This window comes from Heterocephalus glaber, unplaced genomic scaffold (assembly GCF_053883595.1).
Source record: "Heterocephalus glaber isolate CG9 unplaced genomic scaffold, H.glaber_assembly_v1.0 deba00001572, whole genome shotgun sequence".
NCBI lineage: Eukaryota > Metazoa > Chordata > Mammalia > Rodentia > Bathyergidae > Heterocephalus > Heterocephalus glaber.
The window spans coordinates 3,348,392-3,373,569 of record NW_028258357.1 but is presented as its reverse complement, the minus strand read 5'-3'; the positions used below and the strand labels follow the sequence as shown (position 1 = coordinate 3,373,569).

General features: G+C 31.8%; 1 long non-coding RNA gene across 1 annotated transcript in view; it reads right to left on the bottom strand.

Annotated features, from left to right (window-relative positions):
• Positions 1 to 20,518, bottom strand: part of LOC110346230 (uncharacterized) — a 101,039-nt gene extending 80,521 nt beyond the window's left edge. Inside the window, exon 1 of the long non-coding RNA XR_002390150.2 lies at positions 9,765 to 20,518. This is a non-coding gene — a long non-coding RNA (uncharacterized LOC110346230). The remainder of the gene's footprint in view (positions 1 to 9,764) is intronic.
• Between the last annotated feature and the right edge of the window lie 4,660 nt (positions 20,519 to 25,178).

Below are 25,178 nucleotides of genomic sequence, written 5' to 3'. Positions count from 1 at the left end.
TTTTCTTAGTAGCCATTGCATTAACTTCTGCTCTGATGTTTACAGTTTTCTCCCTCATACGAGTTTTGGGCTTGACTTTCTCTTCTATTTCTAGAAGCTTTAGGTTCAACATTAGGTTGTTTTTGAGCCCATATCCTTCCCTGATATGGGTATTCATTGCTATAAATTTCCCTTGTAAGACTGCTTTCATTGTACCCACAAATTCCAGTATGTTTTATAGGCATTGTCACTTACTTGTAGAAACTCCCTAATTTCTTTTTTAATTTCTTCTATGACCCATTGGTTATTCAGGAGAGTATTGTTTAATTTCCATGTGTTTATGAAGTTCTTGTGGTTTCTTTTGCCGTTGATTTCCAATTTCATTGCACTATGGTCTGATAATATGCATGGAATAATTTCAATTATTTTGCACTACTTAAATACGTTCTATGAACTAGTACGGAATCTTATTTTGGAGAATTTTAGACCTCATAACAATAAGACTAAGAAATAAGTGCACTTTCATCAGCTAGCTGAATGTGAAACCAATTGATGACTTTATTAAAATATGTAAAAATATATTCATTACTAAATTATGTTAGTGTAGTGATAAATTGCTTGTTTTATGATGTAATACATGTAAATATTTTCATCACCACTAGTAGAGTCTCCTTGATTCATTTCTTCCAAAATGAATTTGTTGATATGTGTTACATTTCATATTTCAAAGCTGTTATCATTCAAATTAATTTACTAACATTATTCATCAAATTGATCAAACTAGTATTATAGGAAATAAGAGATCAAACACAGTAATTTTCTAATCTAGTAACCTATATTGCTAAACAAATACAAAATGGACTTAAAAATGTTATTTGTTGGTCCAAAATTACCTGGTTAGTGCACATTACAAAATGTATTTATCAGCACTAGAAATAGGAATTGGATGGACAAGAGAAATGTTTTTGGAATAAGTTTCATTAATTAAAAGAATAACAGATTTTTAGTTCTTTCTGTAGGCTGAAGTATTTGGACATTCAACCTCTCTTCCATAAAATTTGCATGGTTTTAAATTAAAATTCAGTCCTTAGAGCAATGAATCTAATTTTGACTGCAATCAACTTATAAAGTCTACACAAGAAAACTATGCACAATTCTTAAATTTTAAGTGCATGGTTTGTCTGAAGTATATTTTGGGGTCTCTACATATTATCAGAGATTCATTTATGGTAATGACCCCATTTGTATAAGCGTTAAGATAATTAATATTTCTAAAAGCTTCTGTCAATGAAATTCTTGCTATTTCATTATGTCCTTATTCTTTGCCTGGGGATTTATCTTTAGGTTTGTATTCTTTACTAAATGAAGTGTTTGTTTTATAAACATACAATAAACTGCCCTTGTTAGTTTACTTATTGCCTTACACAAATTCTATAAATGAGACAAGAGAGAATACATGTATTTCAAACTTAGATTTTAATAGTATGCAAAATAATTCAAATTTATTCTGGAATAACTTTACTCAACATCTTAACAAGTAAGGTATTTCTTTATAATTTGTTAAAAAATTAATTTTATTTTCTTAGCAAAAGGAAACATTTTAAAAATATATGCTTACTGTAAGTTAGGAGTAAAGGAGCTATTAATTTTGAATTTTATCTAGAATTGAACTTTATTTTTCAGGCTCTAAGGAACTATATAATGAGAACACTCTCCTGAAAATAATACTTTATCAAATTATTTCATCACTTTTTCCTTACTCCTCAGATATCATAGTCTTCATATTGTATTTATATATATTCTTCCATAAACCAAAATTAAAATTTAACTATCATTTTTTGTTAGATTTATTATTCTGTACTTCTGTATAAAAGAAACAAAGGACTGTCTCAGTAATTGAAAAGAATTTTTCCTAATTTATGGTACAATCTAATCATATAATACAAGTATTCACAACTATTAAAACCTACTTTAAATTCAGTGAGCAACATTATACCTGCTAATAAGCTAAGCAAAGATAGACTCACAGTTGTATTTGCTACCTTCTGTTTCTCCCCTGGAGAGGACAGAATTGATTCAAGGAAAAGGGTAAGCTAGACAAGCCAATTATAGGAGGCAATTCAAGTACATAGCTTACATAGCTTTGATCCTTTTTTTAATGGATAACTTGAGAAAGGTAAATGTGAGAACCCTTGCTAATAATAAAATGTAAATTAAAAAAGAAAACAATAAATAATACTAGCTGTCCAGAAACCTTAGTTTGGCTTATATTAGCACATGTTAAATCATATTGTCCCTCGTCTTTTCTAAGAACAGATTTCCCAAATGAAGTAAAACATCAATATTTTAGGCGTCCATACACCTACATGAATCAATTCCATTTGTGAGAAGGGGACATCCTTTATTGTCTTTGATAGTGTTTGCTGTACACTCAGCTCGATGTCTCACCATATGACTTACACATTCACAGTGTTTGAAACCTTCAAGCTGCTAATCAGCTATCTATTGTGAAGAACTTAGCGTTTTCTAAATTCTATGCATCAGAATTATATCAGGCTCTAAAAAGTTTATCAGAAACAAAATAGGATGCTCTTCCAAAAGAGTCGTATTCCTTGTATTATTATAATCCATTCTGACACGGGAGAACATAAAATATTATTTGGTAAAATCTGATTTCACTTGTATCCAATTACATACATAGGTTATAAAAATATTACAAAATTTTATTGGATCAGGTTTGTGCTAGAGCATTTGCTAGAATACCTCCAAAGAAACCATATTTCACTATTGGTTTTAGCTTTTGGAAAAAGTTTATTTATATTCAAACTGTAATTTGTTTGTGTAATGCCAAAATTTGATGCCATAAAACAGGAAGGACTCTACTTCAAAAGAATACTAATGTTTTTAGTGTAAATATTAAATATTTGGTGGCAGTTGTAAACAAAAGTCTTTAGCAATGCTTATATAACTCCAAATATATAAGCTTAGAAAGGGACTATGGACAGTTATCCTCCAATTCTTTTCACAGACCAATCTAAATTTACCAACAATACATATTTCTCCAAAATTAAAAAAGTAGAGCTCTATTAAACTTATAAGTGTCAAGTCTTAATCCATTGCCTCTGCCAAAATCAAATATTTTGAGTGGAAAAGTAATAGATTAGGCTTATAGGAAGCTAATAAATTATCTAGTGAGGTGATCAGTCTCATAACACTTGACAACCAAGTGACACAGATAGATTTTCTCTTTACAAAAAAAAAAATGTAAGAATAAAGCTATTACCTTCCGTGCTAATTTCTGTTTTTATTGAGAATAATTTAGTATAAGTTAATTTATGTCTATTTGTGGAAATGTAAGCATAATTTAGTTTACATCTATTTTATCTCTGTAATATTTATCTGTAAGAAAATGTTCCTATAATGTTTGTAGGTTAAATATATCAGTAGTTCATGTTAAACACTAGAATGCACTCACTCATCTAACAAAAATCTCTATGTTCTTTAGGCTGATTATTAAATAATTATTAATATTTAGATGATTGTGTAGCATTGTGGAATATGAATACAATTTCCAAATCATTGTTAAAAAGTAAACTAATAATTTTATATGAGTAATCCTGTCCCACACAAAAATACAAATTTTTTATTATTAAGGAGAATACTAATATTTTAGTGCATCAAGTCAATCAAACCTCTTCATAGAATAATTTTTTTTAATAATTTTTTCCTTGAACTGATTGGCTTCAGCCCTTTTGTACACGTTACTTTTTGCTCTAAAATACAATACTTGGCCTTGGAGTATAATTCAGAGGGAGCGCAATGCCCTAGCATCCACGTTCTACACAGAGGACCTTGATACTCTATCTATCTTCCTGTCTGTCTATGAATTCATATTAGAAATATACAATCTTAATAAACAGTGCCTAGTACAATTTCATGAAAATGTATTCATTGCTTAATTTGTGTATTGCTGTTACAGATGTTAGGCAGTTTATGTTTGTATATGTACATGGTCACCTACAAAGGGTATGGTTTAATATAAAATTAATACTTTGCCAACTGAAAGAGGGAGTAGCACAATATTGATGTTCTAAATTAAAGTATCTATACTTTCAACCATATTGAAACTGGTATTTTTTATGGAATGTACATTTTACTATAATTCTTCCAGCACAGTAGAGTTTTAAATTTTATAAAATAAGGGCCAGGGATTTAGCTCGGTGGTTCTGCCACCTGCCTTGCAAGCGCAAGGTCCCGAATTCGATCCCCAGTACCAAAAAAAGAAAAAAAAAAATTTCATAATCTAAGGCTAGGAAAAGTTGTTACAGTGTATTCTCATAATGTACAATACAATATAATAAAGCAAGGTAGAACATAGTATATCAAAAATATCATTACATTTTATCTCAGAATGTCTGTATTTTTGCTTTACAAAATCCAGATCATAATAGTTGTGCAATCCTGGGCATACTGTTTAACCATTCCTAGCCTCAATTTCCTCATCTCTAGAATGAGGCTTCAAAATAGTTCCTAAACATATTATATTGTATACGGATGGAATAATATGACTTGGTTTTCACAACACCTAAAATAATGGACATATAATTAATTGTCATTTATTGTATAATTTTATCTTTATATAATTGATTATATGCACATCATGTATTTTTATGAAAAGAAATCATTTCTGTACCACTAATGTTGAGGTAGTCTCTCAATTTATAGTTTTTCTTATTATTTTTATTGGGGGTTTTATGGTTGTTCAGATGGTTTTAGTTTGTATGTATTCAATTCTTCTCAAGTTTTCCTATGTCTTCTGGATTTGTGTCAGAATGGCCTTTTCTCATCCAATATATAAAAATATTCCATATTTTTCTGTAGTTTTAAATTTTAAACTCTCAATATTTAATTTACATAAGAGTTATGAGTGATGTCAGGTAAAGAATTTATTATTCCACATGGTGGGTCAGTTCTTTCATGCCAATAAAAGATTAATTTATATTTCCCCGAAGACTTGACTTGTGATCTTTAAAGTACCAAACTTCTCTAAGTAATATTTTAACTTTCTGAACTTTCTGTTGTTTATTGACTCATCTCCTCCATTACCATGCCATTAAAAACACCTACCTGGCTTTCTTCTAAAACAAAGTTGGAATTAATCATGGTCATCACTGCCTCTACTGTAATACAAAGACAGACTCTCCTCTCTGACACTGAATAAAATAACTTTCTGAGTAATGCCCCCCATTCCACATTTGCCTTCCATGCCTGTTTTCCATAGTACACATTACATGATTTTAAAGAAAAAGTCAAAATTTCTGTTCAATTTATTTTGGTGATAGACCATTATTATTGAAAGATGAGCCAAACCTTCTTACATGACTCTCTCTCAATTCACCTGGCCATATTACTCTCAGGACCAAACTGGGTACTTTTATGGCTCTTCAAATAAATCAACAAGTTTTTTATTCTCAACTTATGCTTTCCTTAAGTGTGGAGTATTTTTTAATTAGCACTTCTGTGGGCTCTTTCCAGCTCTTTACACTTCTCATTTTGTTTCAAATGCCTCTTCATAATTCATTCCATCAAATCTAAATTAATACACCCTTGCAAATGAATATTTCTCTTTAAATGTCTAAGAATTTTGGGTCAATTTTAAAGATGTTATTGTTCTTCCCTAGTGCTGAATATTCTTGAATATATTGTTTTCACTTATTAGTTTCAAAGTATTATCCTATTTTCTAAGTCATTTTTGCTTCAATGAGAAACATTATCACTGATAATTTGTTCTTTTCTTTCTGCCAGTTCATGTTCCTCATTGTTCTTTGTTGTTGTTGTTGTTATTGTTGTTGTTGTTGTTGTTCTTTAAATTAGAATCCAGTTTTAGACTAAGGAGTACTGTTAATAGTAATGGTTTTCCACAGTACTGATAAAGGTCAGAATATTTTAAATTTACCCAACAAATCTCCTAGAAAATTGCAGTTGACCAAGAAAGTCAAGACAAAGAATGTCTCCCAGATAAAGAGAAAAGACAGAGGTAGGTGTCACATAAACTTCCTTGAAGAACTCAGCTTAATCTTCTATTAGGCTAGGTGGGAGATTTAAGACATTTTAGTTCAGCTTCAATTATGTTGTTTTTCAGACAAGCTAAGTCTGAAGCCCCAAACCTTGGCAAATTACTTTGTTTTTAAAACTCTAATGGAGTTTTGAATATCTTTCAGTAAACTACCCAGCATATTTTAGTAATAGGAAAGATGACTGAATTTATCAAGAGCTTTACTTATAACTTGGGAATAGGTTTCTCTATAGAGTTGAAATATCTTTCTTATTTATTTCTGTTATTCTAGATAGAGATTATCATAAATAATTATGGAGAAATCAACCAATGATTTTGATAAAGGAAAGAGAAAGGAACATTTGGCCCAGATTACTCAGATAAAATAATAAAAACATTATATCTTCAACTTTTGAAAATGTATATCTAATGAATATCACTAGATTGTATCCTAATTTAAAAATGTAAACTCAGCAAAAACACATATGAAAAATAAAATGTGTCTTCTGAAGTAATCTATTAATTAATGCAAAGACACTCCAAGGGGACTGGAAAGGAAAGAAACACATGCATGAAAAGATGCATCAATGAAACATCTAAAATCCATACCTCCATTTCTAATCAAAGTTATAAGCTTGTGGATGTAAAATTAGTACAAGAACTCAACTACACAAGTGGAAATGTACTGTAAATTTTAAATATACCTTTAAATATATATATATGCAGACTGGACATTCTGCATTAACTTAGATAACATAAGTAGTGGCTGAAATGCCGAGGTACCAGATCAGATGGAACCCAACTACCACAACAATTATTATGACTGAGGAAAAGGGCGACCTTATCATGGTTTTGATAGTAAAATAAAAAGCAATATTCATATCATTTATTATGTGTGTGATTATTGTATGTTTTACATCATTATTTTTTAAAGTAAGCACAGTGTTGGATTTTATCTGAACTCTGTGCTCCTGGAAAGCAGAAATTTAAAAGAATTGTCCCACCATTAATGTTCTAGATAACAGAGTCACCCTTCTCTAAAGGTCTAAGGACTTCTGAGTCATGGATACCATCCTTGTTTACCAGTGTTTTCCAGCAAGACAAAGCCAATAAACTATAAGGAATTGTTTCACATGATTATGGAGGCAGACAATTACCAGGAAAATCAGGGGATAGATCCTGACTGAGTGCATAGGCATGAGAACCAAGAGCATTGTTGGAGCCCTGATGCCAGTCCGAAGACAGAAGAAAACAAAGGTCCTCTCTCAAACAGTCAAGGGTGAGTTTTCCTTTATTCTAGCTGATAGTCCAGCGATGGCCTGGTGCCCAAGCACATTGAGAAAGCCAATCTGCTTTATTCAGAACACCGATTTAAATGCTAATTTCATCCAGAACCAACTTCACATGAACCCTCAGAAATAATATTCAACCAGTTATCTGGACACTCAGTTGACATACATCATTAACTATCACACCTATTTCAAGGCCAGAGGCAGACTCTCAAAATTCCTTTTCTTTGCATCATAAATGATTTACTAATGTCCTTCCCTTACTAATCAACTGCAACAAAGTTCTTGACACCAAATTTTGACTAAGATTCTCTCCCTCCTTTAACCTCTGAACATTTCTTTACTTTTAGCCTGAGATAGTATATACTTTTGCTGGCATAAAATATTCTCCTGATCCAGAGCTGAGAGTGGTGCTGCACACTGTGATCCCAGCACTCGGAGATGGAAGCAGGAGGATCACCTTGAGTGCAAGGCCGGTCTAGATGAACCACGTAGCAAGATCCTGTCTCGAAAGAACAACAACAAAGTATTCTCTGATCTGTCCAATCATGCCACCCTTGCTTTCATCTCTCTTCCAGAAATCTCGTTCATTCTAGTATTAACCAAGCAGATCTATGGGCAGAAAATCCCCTTCTTTCTAGCTCTTGATATACCTGGAGCTCTTCTAGCTTAAGCATTCTCTCTCTTACATTAATAGTTTCTTTCTCTTCTAGTAACCTTCTATTTTTTAATGAGTCTCTCCTTAAGTGGGATTTGGTTTGTTTTCTTTTGGGTACCAGGGATCGAATTTAGGACCTTGCACTTTCGAGTCAGGAGGTGGCACCACTGAGCTAAATCCCTGGATTTGCTTTTTTAATATGAGGAATTCCTGAAATATTTATTGTTAAAATGAATAGTAGGAATATTCCTGGTGGTTTTAGTTTTTAAATGTGCATTATGAAATCCTTTATAGATCTAACATTATTGTCAAGTATATCAATGCCTCATTTAAAATAACATTCTTTTTTTTCAAAAAATTGTGCAAAATAAATACCTATGGATTTTCACATCATGATTTTTACCCATGCACAGTGAGTCATTAGGAGGTTTTTCATTCTTTAAACTTTAAAAATCACTAAAAATATTTGGCATATAAAGGCAGTCAATTTTCTTTTATAGAATTTTGTTCTTGATAATCTATGGTTTGAGATTCAAGACTAGAATCCCTAGCTTTAGGGTTCTTAATCAAACATTTCTTATTTAATGAAAAATAAATATGAGAACTATATCTCATCAAAGTTGCATTTTAATTAGCTCTGGCTTTGGATTTTTCCTGTTTATTATTATATCCAAATCATAATTTCTTGCTTTAATTATAAATAAATAAGCAAATACAACCCATAGCATTATTTAATAAAAGCTATGGATTTTAAATATATTTATAAGTTAGGGAAAGTTTGTAATATAATAAATATATGAAAAAATGTATAAAATGTATAAATGGGAAAGAAGGCTATACTGTGTAAGTATGTTTACTGCTATTCCAACCTTGTTTGTGTACATCTGTGTACATAGTACAGATATATACAGAAGAGGAAATTAACCATGATTATCTCTATGAAGTGGGATAATAGAAATTTTTTATGAATTGTTTGTACTTCACTCAGCTTTAATTTTCTTCTATTAATATGCCTTTAATCTATAAAATATAAAGAGACCTTATTATAAATTTCCACTAATTTATAAACTTCTATTTTATAAAAATAATTTCTTTCTTTTAGTCCATGTCAGGTAATTTAGAGGAAATTGATCTTACAGTAACTTAGAGGAATCAGTTATGGAATGTCTCAGAATGGCAATATTTTCTTATGTAGGATGTGGGTGATAAAATTTGATTGTAGACTAGTTGGAGTCTCAAATGTGATAAGAAATATCATTAAGGCAGTCATTAAATTAAATCCTCTTTCTGGACCAAAGAGAAAAATTATATAAATAATCTTATAAAATATTCTACTTAGTTGTGTGTGTATGTATGTATGGGTGTGTACTTGGTTTATTATTATGTATATATGTCTGGTACATACATACATGTGTTCATTATATGAGACAAAATGATTCATTCTGTGGAGTTATAAAATATTGAAAAAGCAAAAAATATATACTTATTTTTCTGTTCTGATCAAAGAAATATTCTATATTTGCAATGGTATACATAGGGGAGCAGTCATGATCTCTATGTATATGAATACCAAATGATCTTCTTATAAGGCAAAAACAAAAACACATAGAAGAATCCCAGGTTAGGATTTGAAGCAACTAAATATCTCAAGAAAATATTAGGACTGGAGAAAGTCCACTACTATCTTCCTGGAAAGTGCCTGGGGATGAAGGGTGGGGGTTGCCCTGAGATGAAGATAGAATTATAAAATTAAGCAAATATAGAGGAAAGTGCCCTCTAGTACCTGTTGTATAGTGCAACTCATGGATTAATATCCCCTGACCAGGATGAGACCAGTTGCTTGACAGGAAGATGTAGTACAGTAGAAGAGCATTTGACTCTTCTGATACGGAACGGTCCTTCAGTCACCTCTACGAGAGAAGACAAAGTAATGACATGAGGATGAAGTTGAAGAGACTGTCAGTGACAGAAGCAAATCCTGTGTAACAGTGAATGGAGAGCTACTTTCTAGTGACAATATTAAGCATGAACCACAAGGCAGAACTTGTAACAGCTGGTGGAAGCCCAGAGGGAAATGTAAGAAGAGGAACTCCAAGAACTGTAGTTCATTTTAATTGCTGTCAAGGCAAAACGTAGATTTTTGTTTTTGTTTTTGCAGAAGCAAAAAACAAAAATTTGGGATTTGAAATCTTACTAATTTCAAATTATTATTACTACCAAAATTAATATTTCTTGCACTCAAAGACTAAAATAAAAGATTACTTCGGTGATAAGGAAGGGGATACGGAGATGGGGAAGTGGTGACAGGTGATTCCCTAAGCTTAGAAATAGACAACACAAATTTTGGTTAATTCAGTCCTTGGGCTACAGCATTTCTCAGTAAAGATTCTAATATAATTTTCTTCACCAGTGACAGGGGAAGGAGAGGCTGATTTCCCTTTTCTCTTGAATGAAATTAGGCTTTGAAAGATAAACCCTGCACACAACAGAGAAGTACAAAGGTTTTGTTCCTCAGGGTTCATAAGCAGAGAAGCAAATGGTTGGACTATCTCAAACTGCCCCAGTCAATCCAAGGGTTTTGAACCAAAAATAGAGAGAAAATCTCTCATGGTAAGAAGGGAGAAAGAAGTATCAACTAGCAGGATCTTTCTCTATGAGCAGAAAGCAGGACTCAGCAAACTGATAACATTTATATTTAATGCTGGTAAGGAACAGGCAAAACATATCGTAGATTTTACGAGTGTTATTAAGGGTAAGGGAAGATCAACATTTTGTAGGTTGTGAACTTATACAAATTACTGAGGGAATATTCTTCAATACAAAATTATGAATATTGACTTAGATATTAATGAACATATTAGAATTAGAAAACAAACTTCAAATTATAAAATTTTAATAGGTGAGAAATAGCAACATACATACTCAGAGTAAAAAAGCATTTTAGTTAATGTTGCCATATCTACACAATACATTTTTGTTTCAATATTTGGCTATATATTTTCTAAGATATGCACATATTCTCATATGGAAACTACTTTGCAATACGATCTTCTGTAGAGAAAAGCAAGAGTATTGAGAATTTCTCTAGGACTACATAAAAACGTTTGGTGTGCTATCCGTAGTTTATAAAAGTGTTTCATCTTCAAAAATTGTTAATAGTAAAATGTGTACTTTTAAGATTAATGTCAAATTTGGGAAACTTCTATCAACAGGTAAGAGAGTCATGAACTTCAAGATCATAAACCAAAGAAGTCTTAAATTGGTAACAGTCATTGACTAGTTTATCACAGATGTTTGTGGCATAGTAGTAATTTGTGTGATGTGTGAATCTATATGTTACTATTTCATAAGAAATGAATAAGAATTTAAATGTTTAATGTGGTCATGTAATTCAATCCTTAACATTATCAAATGGCCTGAGAGTTTATATTTTGCTGAAGTTTACTCTTACTTCATTATTAACCACCAGATCATCACTTTCTCTCTTGGCCTTTCCAAACCCATTACATTGACTCTTTTCCACTACCTCTCCCTGCTTCTCTAATGTTGAAGTCCTGTCAATGTCTTCAACACCTATATGTACTGATAATCCTGTTTGTTAAAACCGCCTGGGGCCTTAAGCATTTATGAAAATAGCATTGGGACTCTGCATTGAAAAAAGTAATAAAATTTATTGAAAATACTTAGCTAAGATTGATATTCTATCTATATTTAACTTTAAAATGTAATATTAGTCAAATAAAACTTTTTTCTCTTCAATGACAACCCATCTATAATCTTAACAATTTACCAATATTGTTGAATGTTTACTGCATGAAACACAATGTTTTAAGCACTGAAGTTAGAGCAATGAAGAAAATAAGCATGATTGTATTGTTATAAACTTGTACACTAACTGGAAATGATATGACAACGAATGAATGAAAACATCTAATAAAATGCACTCTAATTTTATTTTGGCAAAGGTGATATGGAGAAATAAAAGAAGATAATAATACAGGAAGGTGAAGTGATGAAGAAATAAATCATACATAGGACACATCAAGTGCAATTTAGATGTTTGATCGGCTCAACAATCGGAAAGAGAAAATATTTGAAATAAACCAATAAAAATAAAAAGCCAACTATATTGAAATTGATGATAGAGGAAGAGGTGGAGTACACTCTAGGCAGAAATTACAGCATTTGTAAAATTCCTAACGTGGGAATGAAATTTGTATATTTGAGATTCAGAACAAAGATATATACTACTGGAACACAATATGGGGGGAATTATCAGGAATTGAATTCAGAAAGACAAGAATCATATAAAATGTGATTAATATGTTGAAAAACAGAGGTAGATGCTATATGAGTTATTTTATAATAACAGAACATAATTTTTACAATTTTTTGTTGATGGACTCTCATATCTCTTAACTTCATTTTGTAATTTAATATTACTTTGCAATTCAAATTTAGCTACTCCTCTCTGTATCACAGTATTCCAGATTTTAAGTTATTTAGGAAATAATTTCCTTTTGGCTGAAGGCAACATCACTCATTTTGATATTCTTGAAATAATTTGATATGTTTGTCACGTACTAATAATTACTTTTTACTGTGTTACACATCACAGAGCTATTTATAATATAATAAATGAAATTAGTCTGAAGTGAGTTTCTATTGAGTCAACTGGAATTGTTATTGTTTTTAGCAATTACTCAGTGAATAATTTTCTTTATGAAGTATTTTTGACATTAAAATGTGTATAAAAGATACTGATAAAATAATATATAAAGATATGCTAGATTTGATGAAGTAGGGAACATTATCTCTTCAAAATTCATTAACATACTAAGTTTTGACATTAAAGCAATTCTAATAAAGTTAGTAAATCCAAATGGAAACCTTCTGCGTGTTGCAACTTCTATCAAGTTAATTAAAGGAAACCAGGTATAGTCAATACCACAGATGCAATTTATCAGATCTGAGGAAATGCAAGCAGTCTAGCTTATTGAATTCCAAGGGCTTGCTTGCACTTCAGGGGTGATGTAAATCAATAATGTGGGAAAGAAACTTTACAACCCTTGATACTTCTACTCTTCAGCCTTCTTGTCCCAGACCCATGGGTGGAATGATGTAAGAATATGACGATACTTTTGAAAGAACACTAGATTATTATTTGAAAGGTTATGCTACAAGGTAAGTCAAGCTAATAGAGTTATATATGAGAGAGATTAGGTTAAATACAATCAATAAATGTGGAACAATTTAACAGGAGAGTAAAGGTGTTTTCTTTTCAGGATGAGTGTGGGTTTCAATTGCTTGGGCTTCACTGCGCAGTATTTTATTTCCTGAAGGTTCATAAAACTTTATTCTTTGAGTCAATGTGAATAATGCAAAATAAATCACCTCAATAAAATAAAAGGAGACTATGTGATGCTTGTCTTTGTTGTGTAAAACCAAAAAAAATATTTCTACTCAATAACACATAGTTTCTCAAACGAAAAACAAAACCATCTTTAGTTTCACTGATGGTTCTTCTCTGTCAAATATTTACATGTTAGTCTATCATCAGTCACTAATGAAAAATAACAGTTTTGAAAACTGTAAAAAAAGAAACTTCTAACAAAGGTATGTATTTCTATATATCTCTTTTGCAATAAATGAAGTAAATAACACTCTTTTCTAAATTGTAAAAATCTGACACAACATCAAATCCTCTAACCAAACATATCTTTATTTACAAATATTTACTTTTCTTTATGTCCCATAGACAAACTATTCCTTCCTATTTACCAGTTTACCGATTTTTGTTAACTTGAACATAGAAATATATTTGTATAATCACAGGATTGGAGACACTTTGTACTCCCCAAATGTCTGAGGTTTTTTTATGAGCTTTCCTAACTCCTTCAAGAATCTGATGAAAGCTATGTATCTTCTCCTCAGAATAAGGCACAAAGCCTGTCTCATAAACTTCCTTAGTTTCAAAGGGTTTAGAACCTTTGATTTTGCTCATTGCAGTTTTCAGCCATGTTCCTAAACTTTTAAGAAAGCTTATTCCATAACATCACTTGGTAATGCATTCCAAATGGATTAAAACCTTTCTTTCTTTCTCTTTCTTTCTTTCCTTCCTTCCTTCCTTCCTTCCTTCCTTCCTTACTTTTTGGTAACGGGGATCGAACTCGGTTCCTTGCGCTTGTGAGGTAGGCGGCAGAACCACTGAGCTAAATCCCCACCCCTAAAACCTTTCTTAATTAGGACCATATCTCAGAAGAGATTGGAACTCATGAGTCAATGCAGACAAAAACCAATTGTCTTCCTTTTCACTGTTCTTCAGTTAAATTGAACAGGTTCATTGATGGGGATGCCACTAAACCTAAAATCTCCAAGATTTTCTTCTTGCTACCTTCAAATGAATGAAACCGTCCCCCTGAGCTATCAACAAACTGGTAAACATGGAAATCACATGGAGAATATTTCATTTTTAAACTTAATTTTATATTATGGTGATTCACAAAATGAACATCTGTGTTCAAAATTTTCTTTAGTACACTCAGGGAAATCTATAGGCAATTCCTGAGACTTCTGCTCATAATTAACTGAAGGTTGAAAGCAACGACTTTCTTAAGATTCAAACATCTCCTCACTGTCATTATTCTCAACCTACAACCAGCTTTTCCCATGTTTGTCTCTATTTGTAGTTGGAAAGGGAATGGTGAGTAGATGACTCCCTATGCATTCAGGGTTAGCCATTATTCCTAAAGGTCTTCTCAACCACAGAAATCCAATGAACAAGTTTGTCTACATATAAATCCCACAAATCATCATCTATTATATTTTACCCAACATGAATTTTGCTAGCCTTTTCTATGTCTTAATTTTTTAAACTTCTGATTTCAGAAATCACAAATTGCTCTGTATATATTCAACATTATCCTAGAGAAAACAACATGAAAAGTATAGCATTTCCTTACTATCACTAGTAATTATACAAGTTAATGAGGGTAAATATGACATTATATAAAATGTGATTGAATATATGTTCTTAACACATGTTATTAGGATCATATGTAACTTCATCAATGTAAGATAAATTAAGTATTATGAGGATTATTTTTTATTATACATATATCTACCTTTGTACCTACATTTTGTGTGATTCCACTTAAATAATTTTTTTTGGTACCAGGGCTCGAACTTGCGTCCTTGAGCTTGCAAGGCCAGCGCCGGAACCACTGAGCTAAATCCCCAGCCCTCATAAAAATCATATTTTAAACACAAAGTTTAAAATGTTTGTTTAAGTAACTTTAATAAATTAGTTGTTATTCTAAACACCTTTCTGAGAATGAACCAGAATAATGCTTCATAGACAATGTGACACAAGAGCCTGATAATTCATTAGGTATATCCAGTTTCAGAAATTTCAAAATACACATATCACTTGGTTGTGTCATCATACACATGTCAGCACTTTAATGTTCTACCTGTGTGCTTCCAGACCTAAAATTTCATTGTACACCTCACTTAAAGAAGACTTAATATTTCTTGAAGATTCTAATTATTTCTACCTGTAGGAAATAAAAGTGAAAGGTGACATACAAAGAATGTGAAGGAGGTGTCATTCTCCCCTTTTATATTTATTTATGTATTTGTTTTGGTATCAGGAATAGAACTCAGGGCCTCACATTTGCCAGGCAGGCACTGTACTACTGAGCTACATCCCTGGCCCCATTCTCCTTTTTTAAACTATAATGTTATTGATCTCTAATTTTAAAACAAAAATGATTGAATAGTCTCTCATGTTTAGCCTCTCAAAGCCAAATAAAATGATGGCTGAAGGAATAATATGACAGTCAAATCCACGAAAGGTACAGACTATAGCCCATGTGAGATTTTAGTAGTTTTTTTTTTCTTTTGTGAGGACTGAAAACTGATTGAAATATGTTTATTTTCTACATTAATATTTATCCATAAATTATATCAAATACCAAAAAATAATTAAATATAGAGCTTTGTGCTTGGAGATCACAAAATGGCTTAACTTTGGTTCAGAGCCCCCACATGGAGCTTTAGGGCCATGGTTACCACTACTGATGCCAAACTGCAGGAGACAAAACATCCTGGAACCTCACTTGCTTCTGTTGCATTTGCTACCACAGAGCAGCAATGACCAATGGAATCTGGACCCAAAAACTGCCCATTCATACAAAGAGAAATACCTGGTGTAAAATAACCTGCATAGGTGTAGTTTTTGCCTTTTAATGTCTGTCTTCCACCTCACTTTTTCAAAACACAGTTGAGTTGCACAGCCTGTGTGTCTCTAGGTACAGCAATTCCTCAAAACAGCAGGAATAAATGCCTGCTTTTCAAGTCAGATCACGGGTTTTGTCTCCTATTTGTTGATATCTTGTTCCAATGGCAGCACAGGGAATGCTCTGTGCATATGTCCCCAAACTGAGAACACTGTCTGGGGATGATGAAGAAAATTACACATTTGAAAGACAGTTTACTATCACAAGCTCAACATCTCAATGCGTCAGATTTTTCTGATATCAGTAGTAAAATTAATATGATTTTTAAAAATCTGTGTAATGAATTCTGGCAATATGTAGAAGACATCTACAATTCAATGGCTCAATATTTTCCAAAATAATACACGCATAATATACATTCAAAGTGCAATTCAGAAAAATGAACTTTAAAGTAAGAGTAAAAATTATTCCTTGACATGGTTTCAGTTTCTACATTGCAACTAAGTACTAACAAACCACAGTAACAAGTTAAGATTTAGTATTGTTATGGCTTGTGTCTAGATGGCCTCCCAAAGCCCCATGCAGTCACAGGTGGAGCTATTCAGAGGTGGCTAGATCTAGGGTTTGTGATGCTGAAATTAAGGAAGTGATGCTGAGATTAAGCGTGCAATGCTGGAATTAAGGGTGCCCCACTCTGGATGTGAGAGCTGAGTATCCAAAGGACAGGTATACTGGGTGGAAGATAAGGGATAGAAAGAAGGCTTGATGCAGCTGTTGCCTCTGTTGCTGCCAGTGCTAGCTACTCGTGGCCTTCTTCCTGCTCTGCCACACCATGAACTGCTTCTCCCCTGTGATTTCCCTCTGCCCCTCATGCCACTCTGCTTTTGAGACCACTGATTATCGACTGAAACCTCTACAAACTGTGAGCTAAATAAACCTTTCCTTCCTTAGCCTTGGGTGTTGGTATTTTGTTTGAGCAATGCAAAAAGAAATAAAGACAAGTATCAAAGAAGAATATCCATCATTATCTTTGTGAAGTTGGATTTATTTCATATACTTCAAAGAAAACAACATTTTCCAATAAATACTAACATAGTTAGAACAATGTATTAAACCACACATTAAAAGGATTTGCAAAATGTAAAACAGTGACACACTTCTCATTAGATAACTGTGGTTTTGAAAAGATAATTGTATTTTGTAAAGAAATGCTTATGCTAAAAGGTAGTAGATTGTTACCATTTTAAGATAAATCGATATATAAATAATTTAAATATTCTTTTGTTTTAATTTTAACATAACTACCAAAATACATTTTCCCAATTACCCAAAAGTTTATTGGGATCCTAAGTAATTTTTAATAGTAAAAAAAGAGATATGAGACCAAAACTTTTCAGAAATGTTGGATTAAAACAGCTAAAATAATTTATTCATGACACATAGGAACTGAATTTATTCAACATACATATTCGTCTGTTAATTCAATGTACATGTTTTTCCTATGTCATCAAGCTATTCTCACATTTCTATAATCGCTAAGCTTATTTAGGGTGCATATATCCATCAAACAGAAGAGATGCTGCATATTAAGAAGTCAACAAAGTGGTTTTTTTCAGTTGTCTGTGTATGTGTGCTCTGTATGTATACACAGTCTGCATGTGACACGGAACTCATAGCTGTCATACATACGTGCTGACAAAGGCAGTGTCAACTGGCAATGTAAACTCTGTCTTACCTGCATCTTGTTCTGAAAAAACAAGAAAATGGATGCACTTTATTCTACCGCCAATAATTTTTTTAATTTTTGTTATCACAAATATTTATTTTAATTAGTTGTGCACAAAACTGAAATGTCTTAAGAAACAGCTTAGAATTTGCACTGTATTTCCTTTGTTTGTGCCTGAAATTAGGATTCAAATGTAAACTCTCTATAGGTACTAATTCTTCCATATAGTCTCTTGCTTACCTTGACACAAGTATCAAGAAATATGCTTGGTATCAATAAATATTATAAAACTCTCTACTAACAATATATAGAATAAAAATTATAAAAAGAATCACAGATAAAGTAGCATTAACTACCCCCCCAATTGGATATTTCTTCCTGTTCTTTCTCAAAATTTTACTTCTTTTCTCAAAATTCTACTCATGCCTGTATATTTACCAACTCAGAACTATTCTCCCTTGATTCCTTTCTCTTCTGAGATCCAAAAGTCTCCAAGCCTTGCTACTCCAACATTTATAAAGATATAACAATTCATACCATAAAATTACAAGAATTTTTTTCTGTCAAATCCTCTCCTATGTTGGATTGCCTTTCTTGACCAAAGGCACCAATGACAAAATTAGGATTTTTTAAGGGATTATCTTTATTTGTATCTTAAAATATAATTTTATGAGAAAATTACAATACAATATGAAATATTACACAATGTGTTTACAATTGGTAGTGTCCAGAGTTAAGAAAGACAAGAAACAGAGAAACTTGTTAGGGAACTATTAAAATAAATGTGAGTGAGAATAAGAATGAAAGCAAAGCAAATTATGTTGGAGCACATAGACTAGAGTACAGAGATATATATACCAGGGAAAGAAATCCCACAAGAAATACCATTTATTTTAAGTAATTAAACATAAAATAATAAAGAGCTCAGAGATGACTAAAGTATTATGTTAACTTTGTGAGAGAAGAAAACATGTTGTATTTCAGGGAATGCTCTCCAGAGAAAATATTGAGTGTAGATGGTAAGAATTTGAAAACCTTGACCTATGGTGCCTGCAAAACAATGTAGTGAGGATGTCAAGGTAGCATTTAGAAATCTCTGCTTCTAGTGTTGAGGAAAAAGAATTTTGATAATCACAAAATTTTGATAATCACATTACATTTAGAAATAAGAGTCAATAAAACAGAAAAAATCCACTAGCAAATGCAAGAGAGAAAGAGAGCCGTAAATGTACCTAAATACATGGCTCAGTGCTATCAAATATTTGAAGAAAATTAAATAGGATGAATAAAATCTTTTACAGAGAAAAATGACTGCATACTACATATGTATATGACACAAATATATTTATAAAACCAAACAAAATATTCAATTAGAACAAAAAGTACTGCGTGTCATATGATTACATCTGTGTAAAATGTCAACATATAAGTAACTATTAGGAAATATGAAAAAAGAATATTTAAATATAGACTCAACGATCAGATTTTCTGTACTGGAAAAAGCTCTGCCATTTCTTGTACTTTTTCAAGTTATTCTTATCCTCAATTCTTTTTTTTTTTTTTTTTTTTTGGTACCGGCGATCGAACTCGGGTCCTTGCACTTGCGAGGCAGTCGGCGGAACCACTGAGCTAAATCCCTGGCCCCTGTCCTCAATTCTTTAAAACTCAGTTTCTTCCTTTGTAAACTAGGAATCATAACAGTGCCTCTCGCTTGTGGAGAGAAATGAAAGTGATAATCCAATGGTTGGTACATGACTGTCACTCAGTGACTGTTAGATGTAATTATTAAATTGGATCAGTGGAAGGAAATAGAAAAAAGTAAATCAATGTACTATTTAGAAATGGCTGCTTATAATTATTTAAAAGAGAGTATAGACACTTTGATCAGTCTCATTTTTCTGCCCATGGGGCAAATAATCTCCCGTGCAAATGTCAGTAACATTTAGATTTATTGTGAAAATTCAATGAGATAAAACCTGAAATAGTGCTTGTCACATGTGTAGGCTTCAAAAAATTTTTATTAATATCCAGAATCCATTTATTATTTTTGTAATAAGGTTATTTATGCATTACTTTGAGTTTTAAAAACTAAATATTAAATATATGTGATTCTTAAAATATGAATTTAAAATACAAAAAATGTCAAAGAAAAATAAGGTCAACATGGACCACACTGACTTTCAAAGAAAGTTCAGTTTTCTTTTTCCAAATTTCATTAATCTGCCTAAAGTGTAGCATGTTATCATTGTATTGTGCAATGGTGCCCTGTGATATTTAAGCTTATTTTGGGTGTAGGTCAAAATATATACAGCAATATCCAGCCATCAACTATGAAGATCACACGTCATTTATTTTCCTATCTTTGACATTTTTGCATCGCATTTTTATTTCAATACTTATGATTTTTGTGATAAGGAGTAAATTACACACTGACTTAGCTATGAGAATGAATACTCAAAAATGCAATCTAGGAGATATATAATCTTAAGGTCAAACAATAGAAGCTCTTCATATTTTCTGTACTTATTTTGAATAGCAGCGACCACAAAAATGACACAAGATAAATGTCAAGGAGAACATGTTTACTCACCATTATGTATATTAATATTGAATTAGATCCTTCAGAAATTGAGAAGCATAACTAAGGCACAGAAAGAGGAAAACAATGCAAATTACAAATATATCTGTGAAAGCACAAATAACTGAAAAAATATTATGTTGCTATTTTTAAAATATATGCTACAGCAGGGCATGGTGGCACATACCTGTGATCTCAGCATGTGAGAGGCTGAGGCAGGAGGATCACTGCAAGTTCAAGGCCAGCCTGGGCTACATAGTGAGATGCTGTCTCAAAATATAGTATATTTTGTATATACTATGTTACTTGTATATTGTGTATCTCACATGCTTGCCCTTCCCTTTGCAATAATATGAACCCAATTATCTCCTGAAGTATGCAAATAAAATTAATATGTCAAAGGATGAGTTCTCATTTATGTTTTTGGAACTTCCGGTCAGAATTAAACATATACATTTATTTTCTATTACAAATTGCCAAAATATTGCAGTTACTATGATGAAACAATAAATTCTGTGATAACAGAAACTCATTTTCACCTTGATGGAGCAGAAGAATCCAAGAGGTATGTATTATAGAGTGCTTGAGAGGACAGACCCTAAAACCAAGATGATGCATTTGAATTTAACTTTGCTAGTAAGACTTTAAGCAAATATTCTAATCTCTCTTCTCCTTGGTTTTCTCATTTGTAAAATGAAATTAATTATAATTATCTATAGTAACAGAACTACTACATACATATCATTGAGAAAAAGTGGCTAGCAAGTGCTGAGACTGCAAGAAAAATTTCCAACTAGTCCTATACTCAAATGAATGTGTCTATAAGGCTTAAGCCTGAAAATTTTTGTGGATGCCTTTTTGCACGTATGTACTGATGACCTCTAGTTAATAAAATGATCCCATGATCATTTAAATTAATGAATTTCCAAACTGCCAAAGTTACTCACAGTCAGCAGTGGTGTCTGCTGTCAGTTATGTAAAATTTTTGAAACGGGATGAATTTTTGTTTCCTTCCTGGGAGGCTCACTCAGAAGGACCACAAGTTACAGGCCAGCTTAGGCAACTTAGTGATTTAGTGAGAAATTCTGCCTTAAATTTTTTTTTTTTTTTTGGTACCAGGGATCGAACTCATGTCCTTGCACTTGAGAGACAGGCAGCGGAACCACTGAGCTAAATCCCTGGCCCCTGTCTTAAAATTTTAAAAAAAGATAATAATAAAGGCCTGTGTATGTACCTCAGTGAAAACTCCCTGGGCTCAATCCCCAGTATTACAAAAAATTACTTTTAATCAATTTATCCATAAATATATAATCTTATCATTCATAAAGAAGATGTATAAATCATCTAAAGTATATCAAACAGTATGACAGAAAATGAGACAGTAGAAATATTCTACATGATCAATAGAATACAGCAAAATATTCTACTCTGTTTACCATTAAAGTATTTTATTTACCTAATTCTCCATCTTTAATCCACAAATAGTTGATAAAAGAGACTATTTCTCAAAACACTGAAAATATGAAGAGATGACATATGTAGATATTACTAGAACTTTAGTATTTCAATACCACAGTGTTTAAATTGTTACTCAGACCCCAAATCTAAACACCATTATTTGCTTTTCCCTTTTGTTGAGGGATAATCCTCTAATATTTTGTCTTCAAAATATTTTGAATTCCACTTTTTTTCCACACCTTCTACTGAAACACCCTAGTTCAAGATTCCAACAACTTTAAGCCAGACTTTCTGAGAAATTGTCCTGACAGGTCAACTTCTATCATTCCTGTACCCATACCTTTAACAGACTATCCTTCACACAGCAGAGAGAGAATGTTTTCAAAATGTTAATGTAATCATGGAATTACATCATGCCACTTATGTGTTCCCACAACTGTTCATGCACTGCGATGATTTATCATTACATTTCTTACTATAGCATCCAAGATCTTTAACTGTTCTTGGCTCTTCTTCTAATGTACTTATGTCAACTTATCTATCTTTATCTCCTAAGTTTTTAAAAATAAGTAAAATAAATTTCCACCTCATGATCTTTGTACTTGCTACTCCTGCCACATTGTCCAGATATTTACGTACCTCAGTACTTTGGTTCATTTGGGTTTCTATTCCCTCATGTTTTATATCATTCTATTTTTATGTCACTGCTCATTATATACTTATGAGCTAAATGTATGGAAGTACTCTGCTTTGTTAAAAGTTGTATCTTTAGTATCCAGAACACAATATGCACTGTACCAATGAACAAAATAACAGCTTTCATAATTATTAAGTTAGGCCAGGAAGATACATGTTTCTTTTTCTAATTTAAAATTATAGCTATTTATGTTTATAGATTTCAGAAAATAATGAAAAGTACCTGGCAAAAGTTATATTTCCAAGAATTACTTCCCCTCACCCCATTCCAAGTGATAAAATTACAACTTTTGACATATTTCATTTTGGACTACTTTTAGTATATTCATTTTAAATAAATAAGATGAAGAATTAGTTAAGGTTTTGTCAGTACAACATAAATCATTATAGCTGATTGAAACATGAATAGTTTTAATAGAGGGAATTAGATGCTTACAAAATCATTGATAATAGATACCTAAAGTTATAAGAGATCACTTCTAGTTTCTATTCACTGTTTCCTTCCAAAGGGAGAGGCAGTTAGCAGAGACGGGTCACAGATTCTTACCTGAAAGATGATTAACATGAAGATACCCTGAACGACTGTAAAAACATGTCTACAAGAGGTCTGTGCTTGTCCAATATTGGTGAGAAGAAAATGTCCCACATTGTTTCTCCCTGTTTCCTTCATCTCAATAAATGTTAATTCTTTCTCCAAATGTCCCCCACTAATAATCTAAATTCGCTTAACCTTAAAAATCTGTGCTCTCAAAATTTCAGTCTTCAATTTCTATTTATACTAATTAAAAAATTATTTTAAATGTCCCTTCTTTCCAACATTACTTGTAGCAAGTCATTTTACTCCTTAATCCCTGCAACAGTCTGTATACTTGTGTCCACTCCTATTTACACTTTCATATGAGAGTCAGAACCTTTTATACTAACTTAATCAGACGGCACTTCCTTAACACTTTGGATAGTATTAAAATTATATATAGGAAGTACAAGATGTAGTAATTGACTATGTAAAGTAAGTCTAAATTTTAATGGAAGATAACATAAGATTGTACTCTAGGTGTACGTTGAAGATAGGCAAGCAATGAATTTGTACATCTCAAACACTGGTTCACAATTTCTTTTTCTTTTTTTTTATTATTTATTTATTTATTTATTTATTTATTTATTTTTGGTACTGGGGATCAAACTTGGGTCCTTGAGCTTGCGCAGCAGGCGGTGAAACCACTGAGCCAAATCCCCGGCCCAACACAATTTCTTTTTAATATAATAAATAAAGGAATTACTTCTTCTAAAACATTTGACTTAATGGTGATAACCTTCCCGATACAATAAGTTTTTAAATATAGTCTATTAAAGTCAAAGTATGGTTCAGTGATGAATTCATGAAGTAATACACAGGCAATTTAAATGTAAAAGAAAAGAGCAACAGCGGAAAGTTGTAAAGAATAAAAGAAAAGAAAGATACAAGATTCAGATGGTCAGCTTCTTTTTCAAAATGAATAAGATATTAGAAGCAGTCTAACGTTTCATGCGATGATTTCAATCTTGAGCACTTTCCATTCTAATAAATTCTTGCCAGTCTTTAGCAGTTGAATGTTAGCAGTCTACTATATTACACACACACACACACACACACACACACACACGGGATATCAAATTCTTATAACTAAGACAAATTAAATTTCTAAAAAAATTTTCAGGGGTTCAACACTTAAGAACTTCAAAAAAAAGGAGCGGAAAAATATAAACAACAAAGAAAAAAATTTAAAGAATGAAAATTACCAGGAGTTATAAATTTAATACCAATACCAGTGTTATTCTATTTATACTACATTTTTCTGTTTTCTTTGAATATGTATAAGTTTGTTAAATCAACGACTAAGTATCATGTGCAGTTTTAATTAATAACATAACCATATATAAAAAATCAGAGCAATATAAAATGTATTTGTTATGAAAAAACATGTGAACCCAAAAATAATAATATTTTTATTGTGTTTAACAAGTCTTTTAGCATTTTTGTTTCATTTTACAGAAGTAGCATTTTAAATTCATCTGCTAATGCCCCGATTAGTAGTCAAACCCTGTCATTTTTTCTCAATTTTTTGGCTTTAATAAGCTATTTAAAGAAACCAAACATTGATTTTAACATACAAGTTAATTATGACCCAAGTATACTATGACCCAAGTATAGTCTCACCCTTTCATTGTCCTAGATTCTCTCTTTTTTTTTTCTAACTAGGAACATTTGGTCACATATAGTGACAGAAAATTGACAAACCCTAACTGACAAGCACCTGGTACTTATTAAACAAGCTCTATAACCAATCATGGATCATGTGGTTATTTTCAGCTATAAAATCTAATACAAGGACACTCCAAACACTTTGCAAATATAGAAAATAAAAATATCATGGTGGGACTATAATTTAGCAAAAAAACTCACAATAAGTGCTCTCAAAAAATAAAAGTCAGTTATATTTTTGTCTTTCTTTCAAATCC